The 19,139-nt window shown below is 44.9% G+C and overlaps 6 non-coding genes across 6 annotated transcripts; all 6 read right to left on the bottom strand.

Annotated features, from left to right (window-relative positions):
• Positions 1–1,530: 1,530 nt before the first annotated feature.
• On the bottom strand, positions 1,531–1,603 carry trnak-uuu (transfer RNA lysine (anticodon UUU)). The gene has a single exon. It is a non-coding gene; the product is annotated as a tRNA-Lys (tRNA).
• Positions 1,604–2,241: 638 nt separating this feature from the next.
• trnas-aga (transfer RNA serine (anticodon AGA)) lies at positions 2,242–2,323 on the bottom strand. The gene has a single exon. It is a non-coding gene; the product is annotated as a tRNA-Ser (tRNA).
• A 120-nt stretch (positions 2,324–2,443) lies between these two features.
• trnak-uuu (transfer RNA lysine (anticodon UUU)) lies at positions 2,444–2,516 on the bottom strand. Its single transcript has one exon. It is a non-coding gene; the product is annotated as a tRNA-Lys (tRNA).
• A 3,640-nt stretch (positions 2,517–6,156) lies between these two features.
• On the bottom strand, positions 6,157–6,229 carry trnak-uuu (transfer RNA lysine (anticodon UUU)). Its single transcript has one exon. It is a non-coding gene; the product is annotated as a tRNA-Lys (tRNA).
• Positions 6,230–13,888: 7,659 nt separating this feature from the next.
• On the bottom strand, positions 13,889–13,970 carry trnas-aga (transfer RNA serine (anticodon AGA)). Its single transcript has one exon. It is a non-coding gene; the product is annotated as a tRNA-Ser (tRNA).
• Positions 13,971–14,090: 120 nt separating this feature from the next.
• On the bottom strand, positions 14,091–14,163 carry trnak-uuu (transfer RNA lysine (anticodon UUU)). The gene has a single exon. It is a non-coding gene; the product is annotated as a tRNA-Lys (tRNA).
• Between the last annotated feature and the right edge of the window lie 4,976 nt (positions 14,164–19,139).

Genomic DNA, 19,139 nt, shown 5'->3' with positions numbered 1-19,139 from the left:
GTTTTTTTCAAAATTGGTGAATTTCAATTTTTTGCAGAATCTGTTAATTGAAATCACGAAGAAGCCTCTCCATGTTTGAGATAGCAGTATTGGTATATTTAAAAGCTTACATTTTGAGGTTGAAATCGGCTTGTTTTCGGAGATTCTAGAATTCAGTAGGGGCGTGACGTGTCATTGTCTGTGTGTATTTTCATACTGAATAACCCGGCGGTTTTGCCCCCGCCCTCCAAGTGAACCGCATGGCTACTTATTATGCTGTGCTCTGGCCGGCTCTATCTGATATCAAAATTCAATGAAGATGGATGCCGCAAAGATTGTCGCAGACGAGCTGAACCGTGGCAGTTACACCGAAAATGTTTTCGCTGCACTTCGTGGGCTCGGGAAACTGAACCGGAGGTATGGGCGCGGCGCGCGCGCCCTCAGTGCTTGAATACGGCGGCTCGGCTCGCTGACAGCGGTGGCTGGCTGTTTCATATGTGACGTCCCAATTGCTTTGAATGGGGAATGTTTTGTGAACAGGGAACAGAGTTAATGGACTGGCAACAATCTCCATAGAACATGAATTGGCACAGAGAATCAAAATAGAGGATACAGTTAAGACCTTTGCTGCGATGAAGGCCTGCAGTGCGCGTTTCTGAAATGTAAGTTAAGCTTCATTTGCTCTTTAGTCGTTATTTAAGATGGTGAACCTGCTGATGATATAATGTGCTTGCGGACATTTCATTTGTGTGTGTATACGCACATAAGAAAGTGGTGTAAAGAGATTTGCAACAGTAATTTGAGGAGGTGAAATGTGATTATTTGGAAAATTCCTGTCATGACTGCTTAAAGAAAAATGCCAGCAGGCATTTGCCTCCTGCATAAACTTTAATATTGTTGACATTTTGGGCACACGAGCGTTGCGCACTATTTGCGTTATATGTAGGCCTATGGCTTATTGGTCTTTGTGTGTTGTTGCTGGTTTTGCATTATATGTATATGGCATATTGGTCTTTGTGTGTTGTTGCTGGTTTTGCCTTATATGTATTTGGCATATTGGTCTTTGTGTGTTGTTGCTGGTTTTGCGTTATATGTAGGCTATATGGCATATTGGTATTTGTGTGTTGTTGCTGGTACGTTGCAAATAGAGGGGCAGCACAATTGTTTTTCGCCTAGTGCGGCAGAAGTGCACTCATTCGAAGTGCAAAAAAAGCTGTAAAGCACAGGGGGGAGCTTCACAGGGGGTATGGCTTATCTAAATGAGATGTATATGAGCCCTATTGTCACTCCCAGCAGCAGAGACAGGTGAGAACTGCACAATCTTTAGAGGTCGTTTTCTCATCTTTGAGCTTTTTTAAGTGCCTACCTTCAAATGGCCACAACTTCTCCACATATAATCAGATTTCCACATGTTCGTTGTTGCACATGTTTCAGCTGGCTGAAAGGGGCATGTCGTTTGGCTTGGTGCCTTGTAGCGTCGCTGCCCGAGGCCAGTGTAGATCAGCAAGAACTCAACAACAAAACGTACCGCTCCACAAAAAGAGGCTCATTCACCCGAACAGGGACTTGAACCCTGGACCCTCAGATTAAAAGTCTGATGCTCTACCAACTGAGCTATCCGGGCTCTTGCTCGAGAAGCGTGCGTGCTGCGTCGGAACGCACAGCAAAATGAATCGTATTGGCGCAGAAAAAAGAGTGTCCTCCAATGCGTTGCGTTTCCTTCTTCGAAGATTCAGAATGGCCGTCAAAACGTCTGCTATGTCAAAATATATTTGCTAATTAGTGGGAATGCAGCCTAGTAGACTGATGATAATAGTAATTAAAGGAAAATAATGCTAGGAAAAAGAACAAAAACTCACTGCTACTTGTCTGGAAAGCCTCTTCACACGCTTCAATGCTGTTGACTTGCCGCGCTCCTATCGTTATTGTAAACTTGTGTCAAAGGCGCAGTTGTTTGTAGCAAATAGCAAGCCCGCGGCACTCTAGGTAACAGCCAGCGAGTGTACTGACACCTAGCGATTAGAAAATATACACGCACCATATTCTCTCTGAAGCAAGATTCTTCCGAAATAAATAGGAGCGTTTCGTTTTCAGGCCCCTGAATACAAAGGGGCCTTGTCATCTTTAGCTTGCAGACAAAACTGTTTCTTACCAACATGACTCTTTTCAAGGGTAATCCTGTAACAGTGACTTTTTTTCCTTTTATAAAGTTTAAGCTAGGCCTCCAGAAGGTTACAAACTAAAGCAGGCGCATGCTGTCAACGTAGTCGGCACGATTCGAACCTGCGCGGGGAGACCCCAATGGATTTCTAGTCCATCGCCTTAAGCACTCGGCCACGACTACAAGCTGGCTGAAAGGGGCACGTCGTTTGCCTTGGTGCCTTGCAGCGTCGCTGCCCGAGGCCAGTGTAGATCAGCATGAACTCAACAACAAAACGTACCGCTCCACAAAAAGAGGCTCGTTCGCCCGAACAGGGACTTGAACCCTGGACCCTCAGATTAAAAGTCTGATGCTCTACCGACTGAGCTATCCGGGCTCTTGCTGGGGAAGTGTGCGTGCTGCGTGGGAACGCACAGCAAAATAAATCGTATTGGCGCAGAAAAAAGAGTGTCCTCCAATGCATTGCGTTTCCTTCTTCGAAGATTCAGAATGTCCCAATTGCTTTGAATGGGGAACGTTTTGTGAACAGGGAACAGAGTTAATGGACTGGCAACAATCTCCATAGAACATGAATTGGCACAGAGAATCGAAATAGAGGATGCAGTTAATACCTTTGCTGCGATGAAGGCCTGCCGTGCGCGTTTCTGAAATGTAAGTTAAGCTTCATTTGCTCTTTAGTCGTTATTTAAGATGGTGAACCTGCTGATGATATAATGTGCTTGCGGACATTTCATTTGTGTGTGTATACGCACATAAGAAAGTGGTGTAAAGAGATTTGCAACAGTAATTTGAGGAGGTGAAATGTGATTATTTGGAAAATTCCTGTCATGACTGCTTAAAGAAAAATGCCAGCATGCATTTGCCTCCTGCATAAACTTTAAAATTGTTGACATTTTGGGCACACGAGCGTTGCACACTATTTGCGTTATATGTAGGCCTATGGCTTATTGGTCTTTGTGTGTTGTTGCTGGTTTTGCATTATATGTATATGGCATATTGGTCTTTGTGTGTTGTTGCTGGTTTTGCGTTATATGTATATGGCATATTGGTCTTTGTGTGTTGTTGCTGGTTTTGCGTTATATGTAGGCTATATGGCAAATTGGTATTTGTGTGTTGTTGCTGGTATGTTGCAAATAGAGGGGCAGCAAAATTGTTTTTCGCCTAGTGCGGCAGAAGTGCACTCATTCGAAGTGCAAAAAAAGCTGTAAAGCACAGGGGGGAGCTTCACAGGGGGTATGGCTTATCTAAATGAGATGTATATGAGCCCTATTGCCACTCCCAGCAGCAGAGACAGGTGAGAACTGCACAATCTTTAGAGGTCGTTTTCTCATCTTTGAGCTTTTTTAAGTGCCTACCTGCAAATGGCCACAACTTCTCCAAATATGATCAGATTTCCACATGTTACATGTTACACATGTTTCAGCTGGCTGAAAGGGGCATGTCGTTTGGCTTGGTGCCTTGTAGCGTCGCTGCCCGAGGCCAGTGTAGATCAGCAAGAACTCAACAACAAAACGTACCGCTCCACAAAAAGAGGCTCATTCACCCGAACAGGGACTTGAACCCTGGACCCTCAGATTAAAAGACTGATGCTCTACCGACTGAGCTATCCAGGCTCTTGCTCGAGAAGCGTGCGTGCTGTGTCGGAACGCACAGCAAAATGAATCGTATTGGCGCAGAAAAAAGAGTGTCCTCCAATGCATTGCGTTTCCTTCTTCGATGATTCAGAACGTCCCAATTGCTTTGAATGGGGAACGTTTTGTGAACAGGGAACAGAGTTAATGGACTGGCAACAATCTCCATAGAACATGAATTGGCACAGAGAATCGAAATAGAGGATGCAGTTAAGACCTTTGCTGCGATGAAGGCCTGCCGTGCGTGTTTCTGAAATGTAAGTTAAGCTTCATTTGCTCTTTAGTCGTTATTTAAGATGGTGAACCTACTGATGATATAATGTGCTTGCGGACATTTCATTTGTGTGTGTATACGCACATAAGAAAGTGGTGTAAAGAGATTTGCAACAGTAATTTGAGGAGGTGAAATGTGATTATTTGGAAAATTCCTGTCATGACTGCTTAAAGAAAAATGCCAGCAGGCATTTGCCTCCTGCATAAACTTTAAAATTGTTGAAATTTTGGGCACACGAGCGTTGCGCACTATTTGCGTTATATGTAGGCCTATGGCTTATTGGTCTTTGTGTGTTGTCGCTGGTTTCGCATTATATGTATATGGCATATTGGTCTTTGTGTGTTGTTGCTGGTTTTGCGTTATATGTATATGGCATATTGGTCTTTGTGTGTTGTTGCTGGTTTTGCGTTATATGTAGGCTATATGGCATATTGGTATTTGTGTGTTGTTGCTGGTACGTTGCAAATAGAGGGGCAGCACAATTGTTTTTCGCCTAGTGTGGCAGAAGTGCACTCATTCGAAGTGCAAAAAAAGCTGTAAAGCACAGGTGGGAGCTTCACAGGGGGTATGGCTTATCTAAATGAGATGTATATGAGCCCTTTTGTCACTCCCAGCAGCAGAGACAGGTGAGAACTGCACAATCTTTAGAGGTCATTTTCTCATCTTTGAGGTTTTTTAAGTGCCTACCTTCAAATGGCCACAACTTCTCCAAATATGATCAGATTTCCACATGTTACATGTTACACATGTTTCAGCTGGCTGAAAGGGGCATGTCGTTTGGCTTGGTGCCTTGTAGCGTCGCTGCCCGAGGCCACTGTAGATCAGCAAGAACTCAACAACAAAACGTACCGCTCCACAAAAAGAGGCTCATTCACCCGAACAGGGACTTGAACCCTGGACCCTCATATTAAAAGTCTGATGCTCTACCGATTGAGCTATCCAGGCTCTTGCTCGAGAAGCGTGCGTGCTGCTTCGGAACGCACAGCAAAATGAATCGTATTGGCGCAGAAAAAAGAGTGTCCTCCAATGCGTTGCGTTTCCTTCTTCGAAGATTCAGAACGTCCCAATTGCTTTGAATGGGGAACGTTTTGTGAACAGGGAACAGAGTTAATGGACTGGCAACAATCTCCATAGAACATGAATTGGCACAGAGAATCGAAATAGAGGATGCAGTTAAGACCTTTGCTGCGATGAAGGCCTGCCGTGCGCGTTTCTGAAATGTAAGTTAAGCTTCGTTTGCTCTTTAGTCGTTATTTAAGATGGTGAACCTACTGATGATATAATGTGCTTGTGGACATTTCATTTGTGTGTGTCTATACGCCCTTAAGAAAGTGGTGTAAAGAGATTCGCAACAGTAATTTGAGGAGGTGAAATGTGATTATTTGGAAAATTCCTGTCATGACTGCTTAAAGAAAAATGCCAGCAGGCATTTGCCTCCTGCATAAACTTTAAAATTGTTGACATTTTCGGCACACGAGCGTTGCGCACTATTTGCGTTATATGTAGGCCTATGGCTTATTGGTCTTTGTGTGTTGTTGCTGGTTTTGCATTATATGTATATGGCATATTGGTCTTTGTGTGTTGTTGCTGGTTTTGCGTTATATGTATATGGCATATTGGTCTTTGTGTGTTTGTTGCTGATTTTGCGTTATATGTAGGCTATATGGCATATTGGTATTTGTGTGTTGTTGCTGGTACGTTGCAAATAGAGGGGCAGCACAATTGTTTTTCGCCTAGTGCGGCAGAAGTGCACTCATTCGAAGTGCAAAAAATGCTGTAAAGCACAGGGGGGAGCTTCACAGGGGGTATGGCTTATCTAAATGAGATGTATATGAGCCCTATTGTCACTCCCAGCAGCAGAGACAGGTGAGAACTGCACAATCTTTAGAGGTCGTTTTCTCATCTTTGAGGTTTTTTAAGTGCCTACCTTCAAATGGTCACAACTTCTCCAAATATGATCAGATTTCCACATGTTACATGTTACACATGTTTCGCTGGCTGAAAGGGGCATGTCGTTTGGCTTGGTGCCTTGTAGCGTCGCTGCCCGAGGCCAGTGTAGATCAGCAAGAACTCAACAACAAAACGTACCACTCCACAAAAAGAGGCTCAATCACCCGAACAGGGACTTGAACCCTGGACCCTCAGATTAAAAGTCTGATGCTCTACCGACTGAGCTATCCGGGCTCTTGCTCGAGAAGCGTGCGTGCTGCTTCGGAACGCACAGCAAAATGAATCGTATTGGCGCAGAAAAAAGAGTGTCCTCCAATGCGTTGCGTTTCCTTCTTCGAAGATTCAGAACGTCCCAATTGCTTTGAATGGGGAACGTTATGTGAACAGGGAACAGAGTTAATGGACTGGCAACAATCTCCATAGAACATGAATTGGCACAGAGAATCGAAATAGAGGATGTAGTTAAGACCTTTGCTGCGATGAAGGCCTGCCGTGCGCGTTTCTGAAATGTAAGTTAAGCTTCATTTGCTCTTTAGTCGTTATTTAAGATGGTGAACCTACTGATGATATAATGTGCTTGCGGACATTTCATTTGTGTGTGTCTATACGCCCTTAAGAAAGTGGTGTAAAGAGATTTGCAACAGTAATTTGAGGAGGTGAAATGTGATTATTTGGAAAATTCCTGTCATGACTGCTTAAAGAAAAATGCCAGCAGGCATTTGCCTCCTGCATAAACTTTAAAATTGTTGACATTTTCGGCACACGAGCGTTGCGCACTATTTGCGTTATATGTAGGCCTATGGCTTATTGGTCTTTGTGTGTTGTTGCTGGTTTTGCATTATATGTATATGGCATATTGGTCTTTGTGTGTTGTTGCTGGTTTTGCGTTATATGTATATGGCATATTGGTCTTTGTGTGTTTGTTGCTGGTTTTGCGTTATATGTAGGCTATATGGCATATTGGTATTTGTGTGTTGTTGCTGGTACGTTGCAAATAGAGGGGCAGCACAATTGTTTTTCGCCTAGTGCGGCAGAAGTGCACTCATTCGAAGTGCAAAAAAAGCTGTAAAGCACAGGGGGGAGCTTCACAGGGGGTATGGCTTATCTAAATGAGATGTATATGAGCCCTATTGTCACTCCCAGCAGCAGAGACAGGTGAGAACTGCACAATCTTTAGAGGTCGTTTTCTCATCTTTGAGCTTTTTTAAGTGCCTACCTTCAAATGGCCACAACTTCTCCAAATATGATCAGATTTCCACATGTTACATGTTACACATGTTTCAGCTGGCTGAAAGGGGCATGTCGTTTGGCTTGGTGCCTTGTAGCGTCGCTGCCCGAGGCCAGTGTAGATCAGCAAGAACTCAACAACAAAACGTACCGCTCCACAAAAAGAGGCTCATTCACCCGAACAGGGACTTGAACCCTGGACCCTCAGATTAAAAGTCTGATGCTCTACCGACTGAGTTATCCGGGCTCTTGCTCGAGAAGCGTGCGCGCTGCGTCGGAACGCACAGCAAAATGAATCGTATTGGCGCAGAAAAAAGAGTGTCCTCCAATGCGTTGCGTTTCCTTCTTCGAAGATTCAGAATGGCCGTCAAAACGTCTGCTATGTCAAAATATATTTGCTAATTAGTGGGAATGCAGCCTAGTAGACTGATGATAATAGCAATTAAAGGAAAATAATGCTAGGAAAAAGAACAAAAACTCACTGCTACTTGTCTGGAAAGCCTCTTCACACGCTTCAATGCTGTTGACTGGCCGCGCTCTTATAGTTATTGTAAACTTGTGTCAAAGGCGCAGTTGTTTGTAGCAAATAGCAAGCCCGCGGCACTCTAGGTAACAGCCAGCGAGTGTACTGACACCTAGCGATTAGAAAATGTACACGCACCATATTCTCTCTGAAGCAAGATTCTTCCGAAATAAATAGGAGCGTTTCGTTTTCAGTCTTTTCTCTAAGGGTTCGAACCTGAGAGCTCATGCTTTCAAAGAAGGTCCCAGTTTCAATTCACTCGAACATCCAGAGCACATCAAGGGCACGTGCCGTGCACAAAAAGAGTAGTCCGAAGGACGGGGTGAGGAGAGGTGGTTACATGGAGCTCAATTTCAATGGCACCCAGAAAATCTTGCCGTGACCCGGATTCGAACCAGGGTTGCTGCGGCCACAACGCAGAGTACTAACCACTATACGATGACGGCGAGCTACCAATCTACCTGGCGTGTCCTTGACTACAAAGGGGCCTCGTCATCTTTAGCTTGCAGACAAAACTGTTTCTTACCAACATAACTCTTTTCAAGGGTAATCCTGTAACAGTGACTTTTTTTCCTTTAATAAAGTTTAAGCTAGGCCTCCAGAAGGTTACAAACTAAAGCAGGCGCATGCTGTCAACATAGTCGGCATGATTTGTACCTGCGCGGGGAGACCGCAATGGATTTCTAGTCCATCGCCTTAACCACTCGGCCACGACTACAAGCTGGCTGAAAGGGGCATGTCGTTTGGCTTGGTGCCTTGCAGCGTCGTTGCCCGAGGCCAGTGTAGATCAGCAAGAACTCAACAACAAAACGTACCGCTCCACAAAAAGAGGCTCGTTCGCCCGAACAGGGACTTGAACCCTGGACCCTCAGATTAAAAGCCTGATGCTCTACTGACTGAGCTATCCGGGCTCTTGCTCGAGAAGCGTGCATGCTGCGTGGGAACGCACAGCAAAATGAATCGTATTGGCGCAGAAAAAAGAGTGTCCTCCAATGCATTGCGTTTCCTTCTTCAAAGATTCAGAACGGCCGTCAAAACGTCTGCTATGTCAAAATATATTTGCAAATTAGTGGGAATGCAGCCTATTAGACTGATGATAATAGTCATTAAAGGAAAATAATGCTAGGAAAAAGAACAAAAAAATCACTGCTACTTGTCTGAAAAGCCTCTTCACACGCTTCAATGCTGTTGACTTGCCGCGCTCTTATCGTTATTGTAAACTTGTGTCAAAGGGGCAGTTGTTTGTAGCAAATAGCAAGCCCGCGGCACTCTAGGTAACAGCCAGCAAGTTTACTGACACCTAGCGATTAGAAAATATACACGCACCATATTCTCTCTGAAGCAAGATTCTTCCGAAATAAATAGGAGCGTTTCGTTTTCAGTCTTTTCTCTAAGGGTTCGAACCTAGGAGCTCATGCTTTCAAAGAAGGTCCCAGTTTCAATTCACTCGAACATCCAGAGCACATCAAGGGCACGTGCCGTGCACAAAAAGAGTAGTCCGAAGGACGGGGTGAGGAGAGGTGGTTACATGAAGCTCAATTTCAATGGCACCCAGAAAACCTTGCCGTGACCCGGATTCGAACCGGGGTTGCTGCGGCCACAACGCAGAGTACTAACCACTATACGATGACGGCGAGCTACCAATCTACCTGGCGTGTCCTTGACTACAAAGGGGCCTTGTCATCTTTAGCTTGCAGACAAAACTGTTTCTTACCAACATAACTCTTTTCAAGGGTAATCCTGTAACAGTGACTTTTTTTCCTTTAATAAAGTTTAAGCTAGGCCTCCAGAAGGTTACAAACTAAAGCAGGCGCATGCTGTCAACATAGTCGGCAGGATTTGTACCTGCGCGGGGAGACCCCAATGGATTTCTAGTCCATCGCCTTAACCACTCGGCCAAAAACGGGGCAAAAGGAACTGCCCGGCGGGGGGGAGAGAAGAAAAGAGAGAGGAAAGAGGGGGGAAAGAGAGAAAAAGAAAAGGAGAAAAAAGGAGCAAAATGTACACATATATCAATTTTTATCTACTCTCTTATCTTCTCAACATTGTTTACACCCAGTTCTGTACTTATTGCAAGGTTTATCATCACTTTAATTTCATGTATCTTGTGGGATTCGAACCTGTGCCGTGGCAATATCGCTTGCATCTTTGCATACCAGAAGTACTACATATAATGTATTTTGGGTAACGTTGTACTTTTTAACACAGGACCTCTTTTCCATTAAATCACCACAGTAATAACCCTGTGATTATGCAATTATGGACATGCATGCATTTAAAGCAAAGAGTGTTGGGTTTTGTGAATAAATGTAAAATGATTCTGCAAGTAATTCTGGCTTTAGTTTTAAAAATCACCTTCAATGGTCCTGGTATTCAAGAGGAAAATAAATAAAAACATGAAGTCTGTTCTTGGCTCAAATAAAATTATGAAACTTTATTGTAACAAACAGACAAACCACATAGAGACAGACAGAGAGATAGAGACGAACAACAGAGACAGACAGAGAGACAGAGACAAACAACAGAGAGAGACAGAGACAGAGACAAACAACAGAGAGACAGACATAGAGACAGAGACAAACAACAGAGAGACAGATAGAGACAGAGACAAACAAAAGAGAGACAGACATAGAGACAGAGACAAACAACAGAGAGACAGGCAGAGACAGAGACAAACAACAGAGAGAAAGACAAAGACAAACAAGAGAGAGACAGACAGAGACAGAGACAAACAACAGAAAGACAGACAGAGAGACAGAGACAAACAACAGAGAGACAGACAGAGACAAACAACAGAGAGACAGACAGAGACAAACAACATAGAGACAGACAGAGACAGAGACAAACAACAGAGAGACAGACAGAGACAGAGACAAACAACAGAGAGACAGACAGAGACAAACAACATAGAGACAGAGAGACAGAGACAAACAACAGAGACAGACAGAGAGACAGAGACAAACAACAGAGAGAGACAGAGACAGAGACAAACAACAGAGAGACAGACATAGAGACAGAGACAAACAACAGAGAGACAGACAGAGACAAACAACAGAGAGACAGACAAAGACAAACAACAGAGAGACAGACAGAGACAGAGACAAACAACAGAAAGACAGACAGAGAGACAGAGACAAACAACAGAGAGACAGACAGAGACAGAGACAAACAACAGAGAGACAGACAGAGACAAACAACATAGAGACAGACAGAGACAGAGACAAACAACAGAGAGACAGACAGAGACAGAGACAAACAACAGAGAGACAGACAGAGACAAACAACATAGAGACAGAGACAAACAACAGAGACAGAGACAAACAACAGAGAGACAGACAGAGACAGAGACAAACAACAGAGAGACAGACAAAGACAAACAACAGAGAGACAGACAGAGACAGAGACAAACAACAGAGAGACAGACAGAGACAGAGACAAACAACAGAGAGACAGACAGAGACAAACAACATAGAGACAGAGAGACAGAGACAAACAACAGAGACAGACAGAGAGACAGAGACAAACAACAGAGACAAACAATAGAGAGACAAACAGAGACAGAGACAGACAGAGAGACAGAGAAAAACAACAGAGAGACAGAGAAAAACAACATAGAGACAGAGACAAACAACAGAGAGACAGAGAAAAACAACATAGAGACAGACAAACAACAGAGAGACAGACAAAGACAAAGACAAACAACAGAGAGACAGACAGACAGACAAACAAACCATAGAGACAGACAGAGAGACAGAGACAAACAACAGAGAGACAGACAGACAAATGACAGAGAGAGATACAAGTTATACAAGATTATACACTCTTCCTCCAGTCATCCAGGGTCAGTCCTGAGGCTTGACAGTACCACCGCCCCTTCAGCTGGGTGTGTCCAGTTCTTTTATTTTTGTCCTGGCCACACCCCTTGCAGGTGTGGTGGTAACTTTCTTTTGTCAGCCTCTTCCGTGGCGGTTCCCCCCTTGACGCTAGCTCCTCATCCTCCTGTGCAGCTTTATTCAGCCTCCAGGCACGTTGCCTTGGCTGGGATGGAAGGCACTCTGGAGGAGCTTGCTGCAATGGAGGAGCATGGGTATATGGAGGAGCATGCAGATATGGAGGCGCATGCGGATATGGAGGAGTATGGGTAAATGGAGGAGCATGGGTAAATGGAGGAGCATGGGTAAATGGAGGAGCATCGGTAAATGGAGGAGAATACGGAAATGGAGGAGCATGCAGAAATGGAGGAGCTTGCTGGAATGGAGGAGCATGCAGAAATGGAGGAGCTTGCTGGAATGGAGGAGCTGGCTCAAATTGTGGAGGGAACTGGGGAGGTGGAGATGGCGGAGAGAACACAGGCTTGCTGCTAGAGTGCGCTGGCGGGGGAAAGCTTCCCCCTTGTGGTTTTCAGGCTCCTCAAATGTCATCGCTTCATGTGCATATTGCACAGGGGCAGCTGGAAGTGTGTTCATTGCAGGGAGAGGCTCCTTGGCCAGGTGCAGCTGTTTGGGAAGTACAGTGCCTTGCAGCAGCATGTCCCTGTCCTTCCTTTTATCCCTCCTAAGCAGCCTACAAGACAAACATTCATTATTTTATGCATGTAAGCCTATCCTCCCTCTCTAAGGTTATTACATACTTTCTAACAAGCATGGAGGTGGAGGTTTTTCTTGAGGTTAAATCTTTATATACTGTCTTGACTGTATGGGAAAGGTAAATGAAATAACACATACCATGAAGAGACTGTGGTGTTGTTAACCGGCACCAGAACCAGGTTTGTCTGGTCCAGGACAACCCTGGTGTCCTCCAGCAGCTGTCTGATGTGGCTGTAGACGCTGACAATGGACTGAGGGATGGGCATGGTTTTCCCCTTTGTGTCCTTTGGCCTGTTGCGTGACTGCTCAAACTCTTTGGCAAGTCTGAGGCAAACACACTCACTGACCCTGTATACTTCGGGGTCCTGGCTGCTTGGCCGTGAGTCATGTATTGTCTGTGGGAGAGAAGGATTATATGATCTGGACTGTGAACAAGGATGTTAAGTGATGAACCACCAAGTTACAATGTCAATAGGGATTGCAATAAAATAATTTACACTTAATAAATACTTTTCACAGTGACACGTGCTGTCTCTTAATCAATGATTTGTATTGAACCAAAATGATAGCAAATTGTGGTCAAGCACCTCTCTGCCGCCTGCTGTCCAGGAGCAGAGCCACTCGGCTTCCTGGGTGCTCTCCACGGTCCTCCTGACACACATGCTTTTTTCCTTAGCCTTCTGGGTGTACCTGAACGGTGAAAGAGACATCCATATGCTTCATTCATTCCATGGAATTTATGTTTAATTTTGGTGTACAAAATAATTACTATTTTGTACTTTGAAGGTTTCTTGTCCATGGCATGGAGAGCTGTGTACAGGTGGACTATGTCCGCCTCCTCCTTGGCTGACAAGGCGGTGATGGTACGATTCAAGCCAACTAAGTAGGCTGCAAGGGCATCAACTGCCTCCCATCCCACAACGCCCCTCGAGTCACATTGGCTGGTCTGAAAAGTGATAAGTGAAGAAAAAAAAACAAGCAAATAAATGTAAACTCTTGTTTCTAATATGTGAGTAATGCTGATTTTACATTCATGTATGTTATTAAAATGTAACCACATTAACTGCAGTTAAATATTGTGTTTTTGAGTAAGGTGTTACAGAAAGTGTTATTGACCTCTGTGACGAGGGGTCCAGGTTCAGTGTCACCCGCCACAGCACTTGGGGGACCACCAGCCCCTATCTCAGCTGACTGGCAGACAATGTCAAGCATGCTGATGGTGTCATCTGGCTCATCCTCCTCCTCAAGCACCTGCGAGGGGATTTCAGAGACCTGCAATGGCACCCAGAAAACCTTGCCGTGACCCGGATTCGAACCGGGGTTGCTGCGGCCACAACGCAGAGTACTAACCACTATACGATGACGGCGAGCTACCAATCTACCTGGCGTGTCCTTGACTACAAAGGGGCCTTGTCATCTTTAGCTTGCAGACAAAACTGTTTCTTACCAACATAACTCTTTTCAAGGGTAATCCTGTAACAGTGACTTTTTTTCCTTTAATAAAGTTTAAGCTAGGCCTCCAGAAGGTTACAAACTAAAGCAGGCGCATGCTGTCAACATAGTCGGCAGGATTTGTACCTGCGCAGGGAGACCCCAATGGATTTCTAGTCCATCGCCTTAACCACTCGGCCACGACTACAAGCTGGCTGAAAGGGGCATGTCGTTTGGCTTGGTGCCTTGCAGCGTCGCTGCCCGAGGCCAGTGTAGATCAGCAAGAACTCAACAACAAAACGTACCGCTCCACAAAAAGAGGATCGTTCACCCGAACAGGGACTTGAACCCTGGACCCTCAGATTAAAAGTCTGATGCTCTACCGACTGAGCTATCCGGGCTCTTGCTCGAGAACCGTGCGTGCTGCGTCGCAACCCACAGCAAAATGAATCGTATTGGCGCAGAAAAAAGAGTGTCCTCCAATGCATTGCGTTTCCTTCTTCAAAGATTCAGAACGGCCGTCAAAACGTCTGCTATGTCAAAATATATTTGCAAATTAGTGGGAATGCAGCCTATTAGACTGATGATAATAGTCATTAAAGGAAAATAATGCTAGGAAAAAGAACAAAAAACTCACTGCTACTTGTCTGGAAAGCCTCTTCACACGCTTCAATGCTGTTGACTTGCCGCGCTCTTATCGTTATTGTAAACTTGTGTCAAAGGGGCAGTTGTTTGTAGCAAATAGCAAGCCCGCGGCACTCTAGGTAACAGCCAGCAAGTTTACTGACACCTAGCGATTAGAAAATATACACGCACCATATTCTCTCTGAAGCAAGATTCTTCCGAAATAAATAGGAGCGTTTCGTTTTCAGTCTTTTCTCTAAGGGTTCGAACCTAGGAGCTCATGCTTTCAAAGAAGGTCTCAGTTTCAATTCACTCGAACATCCAGAGCACATCAAAGGCACGCGCCGTGCACAAAAAGAGTAGTCCGAAGGACGGGGTGAGGAGAGGTGGTGACATGGAGCTCAATTTCAATGGCACCCAGAAAACTTTGCCGTGACCCAGATTCGAACCGGGGTTGCTGTGGCCACAACGCAGCGTACTAACCACTATACGACCACGACGAGCTACCGGTCTACCCGATGTATCCTTGACTACAAAGGGGTCTCGTCATCTTTAGCTTGCAGACAAAACTGTTTCTTACCAACATAACTCTTTTCAAGGGTAATCCTGTAACAGTGACTTTTTTTCCTTTTATAAAGTTTAAGCTAGGCCTCCAGAAGGTTACAAACAAAAGCAGGCACATGCTGTCAACGTAGTCGGCAGGATTTGTACCTGCGCGGGGAGACCCCAATGGATTTCTAGTCCATCGCCTTAACCACTCGGCCAAAAACGGGGCAAAAGGAACTGCCCGGCGGGGGGGAGAGAAGAAAAGAGAGAGGAAAGAGGGGGAAAGAGAGAAAAAGAAAAGGAGAAAAAAGGAGCAAAATGTACACATATATCAATTTTTATCTACTCTCTTATCTTCTCAACATTGTTTACACCCAGTTCTGTACTTATTGCAAGGTTTATCATCACTTTAATTTCATGTATCTTGTGGGATTCGAACCTGTGCCGTGGCAATATCGCTTGCATCTTTGCATACCGGAAGTACTACATATAATGTATTTTGGGTAACATAGTACTTTTTAACACAGGAACTCTTTTCCATTAAATCACCACAGTAATAACCCTGTGATTATGCAATTATGGACATGCATGCATTTAAAGCAAAGAGTGTTGGGTTTTGTGAATAAATGTAAAATGATTCTGCAAGTAATTCTGGCTTTAGTTTTAAAAATCACCTTCAATGGTCCTGGTATTCAAGAGGAAAATAAATAAAAACATGAAGTCTGTTCTTGGCTCAAATAAAATTATGAAACTTTATTGTAACAAACAGACAAACCACATAGAGACAGACAAAGAGATAGAGACGAACAACAGAGACAGACAGAGAGACAGAGACAAACAACAGAGAGAGACAGAGACAGAGACAAACAACAGAGAGACAGACATAGAGACAGAGACAAACAACAGAGAGACAGACAGAGACAGAGACAAACAAAAGAGAGACAGACAAAGACAAACAACAGAGAGACAGACAGAGACAGAGACAAACAACAGAAAGACAGACAGAGAGACAGAGACAAACAACAGAGAGACAGACAGAGACAAACAACAGAGAGACAGACAGAGACAAACAACATAGAGACAGACAGAGACAGAGACAAACAACAGAGAGACAGACAGAGACAAACAACAGAGAGACAGACAGAGACAAACAACATAGAGACAGAGAGACAGAGACAAACAACAGAGACAGACAGAGAGACAGAGACAAACAACAGAGAGAGACAGAGACAAACAACAGAGAGACAGACATAGAGACAGAGACAAACAACAGAGAGACAGACAGAGACAGAGACAAACAACAGAGAGACAGACAAAGACAAACAACAGAGAGACAGACAGAGACAGAGACAAACAACAGAAAGACAGACAGAGAGACAGAGACAAACAACAGAGAGACAAACAGAGACAGAGACAAACAACAGAGAGACAGACAGAGACAAACAACATAGAGACAGACAGAGACAGAGACAAACAACAGAGAGACAGACAGAGACAGAGACAAACAACAGAGAGACAGACAGAGACAGAGACAAACAACAGAGAGACAGACAGAGACAGAGACAAACAACAGAGAGACAGACAGAGACAAACAACATAGAGACAGAGAGACAGAGACAAACAACAGAGACAGACATAGAGACAGAGACAAACAACAGAGAGACAGACAGAGACAGAGACAAACAACAGCGAGACAGACAAAGACAAACAACAGAGAGACAGACAGAGACAGAGACAAACAACAGAGAGACAGACAGAGACAGAGACAAACAACAGAGAGACAGACAGAGACAAACAACATAGAGACAGAGAGACAGAGACAAACAACAGAGACAGACAGAGAGACAGAGACAAACAACAGAGACAAACAATAGAGAGACAAACAGAGACAGAGACAGACAGAGAGACAGAGAAAAACAACAGAGAGACAGAGAAAAACAACATAGAGACAGAGACAAACAACAGAGAGACAGAGAAAAACAACATAGAGACAGACAAACAACAGAGAGACAGACAGAGACAAAGACAAACAACAGAGAGACAGACAGACAGACAAACAAACCATAGAGACAGACAGAGAGACAGAGACAAACAACAGAGAGACAGACAGACAAATGACAGAGAGAGATACAAGTTATACAAGATTATACACTCTTCCTCCAGTCATCCAGGGTCAGTCCTGAGGCTTGACAGTACCACCGCCCCTTCAGCTGGGTGTGTCCAGTTCTTTTATTTTTGTCCTGGCCACACCCCTTGCAGGTGTGGTGGTAACTTTCTTTTGTCAGCCTCTTCCGTGGCGGTTCCCCCCTTGACGCTAGCTCCTCATCCTCCTGGGCAGCTTTATTCAGCCTCCAGGCACGTTGCCTTGGCTGGGATGGAAGGCACTCTGGAGGAGCTTGCTGCAATGGAGGAGCATGGGTATATGGAGGAGCATGCAGATATGGAGGCGCATGCGGATATGGAGGAGTATGGGTAAATGGAGGAGCATGGGTAAATGGAGGAGCATGGGTAAATGGAGGAGCATCGGTAAATGGAGGAGAATACGGAAATGGAGGAGCATGCAGAAATGGAGGAGCTTGCTGGAATGGAGGAGCATGCAGAAATGGAGGAGCTTGCTGGAATGGAGGAGCTGGCCCAAATTGTGGAGGGAACTGGGGAGGTGGAGATGGCGGAGAGAACACAGGCTTACTTGCTGCTAGAGTGCGCTGGCGGGGGAAAGCTTCCCCCTCGTGGTTTTCAGGCTTCTCAAATGTCATCGCTTCATGTGCATATTGCACAGGGGCAGCTGGAAGTGTGTTCATTGCAGGGAGAGGCTACTTGGCCAGGTGCAGCTGTTTGGGAAGTACAGTGCCTTGCAGCAGCATGTCCCTGTCCTTCCTTTTATCCCTCCTAAGCAGCCTACAAGACAAACATTCATTATTTTATACATGTAAGCCTATCCTCCCTCTCTAAGGTTATTACATACTTTCTAACAAGCATGGAGGTGGAGGTTTTTCTTGAGGTTAAATCTTTATATACTGTCTTGACTGTATGGGAAAGGTAAATGAAATAACACATACCATGAAGAGACTGTGGTGTTGTTAACCGGCACCAGAACCAGGTTTGTCTGGTCCAGGACAACCCTGCTGTCCTCCAGCAGCTGTCTGATGTGGCTGTAGACGCTGACAATGGACTGAGGGATGGGCATGGTTTTCCCCTTTGTGTCCTTTGGCCTGTTGCGTGACTGCTCAAACTCTTTGGCAAGTCTGAGGCAAACACACTCACTGACCCTGTATACTTCGGGGTCCTGGCTGCTTGGCCGTGAGTCATGTATTGTCTGTGGGAGAGAAGGATTATATGATCTGGACTGTGAACAAGGATGTTAAGTGATGAACCACCAAGTTACAATGTCAATAGGGATTGCAATAAAATAATTTACACTTAATAAATACTTTTCACAGTGACACGTGCTGTCTCTTAATCAATGATTTGTATTGAACCAAAATGATAGCAAATTGTGGTCAAGCACCTCTCTGCCGCCTGCTGTCCAGGAGCAGAGCCACTCGGCTTCCTGGGTGCTCTCCACGGTCCTCCTGACGCACATGCTTTTTTCAGAGACACACCTCTGAAAAACAACCATTCTTAATAACATAGACCACAACACCTGTACTTACACCATGATTAAGTAAACTCTGTGTGTGTGTGTGTGTGTGTGTGTGTGTGTGTGTGTGTGTGTGTGTGTGTGTGTGTGTGAGAGAGAGAGAGAGAGAGAGAGAGAGACAGAGAGTGTGTGTGTGTGTGTGAGAGAGAGAGAGAGAGAGAGAGAGAGAGAGAGAGAGAGTGAGTGAGAGTGAGAGAGTGAGTGAGAGTGAGAGAGAGTGAGTGAGAGAGAGTGAGAGAGAGAGAGTGAGTGAGAGAGAGTGAGTGAGTGTGAGAGTGAGTGAGTGTGAGAGTGAGTGAGTGAGAGTGAGTGAGAGAGTGAGAAAGTTTTTCACCCACCTGACTGGCTGCAGCAATCCCGGTCGACATAGATGACCTCAGGTTCAGCTTGGCCCGCATTCTTGTACCTAGTGACGATGCCTTGGCACAACTCTTCCAACCCTGCACCATCACCCGTCGCAGGAAGAGTTTAACACCTGGCCAAACTCATTGCCGATGTTTGACATCCATGCAGCACTGTCCCCGATCCCGCCAGCCAGCTTTTTGGTGATCTGTAAAACAAACACAA

The sequence above is a fragment of the Siphateles boraxobius genome, unplaced genomic scaffold (assembly GCF_051911475.1).
Source record: "Siphateles boraxobius isolate OS27281-9 unplaced genomic scaffold, OSU_SipBor_1 63, whole genome shotgun sequence".
Lineage (NCBI taxonomy): Eukaryota > Metazoa > Chordata > Actinopteri > Cypriniformes > Leuciscidae > Siphateles > Siphateles boraxobius.
Note: the sequence above shows the minus strand (reverse complement) of the source record. Positions and strands in the feature narration are given on the sequence as shown.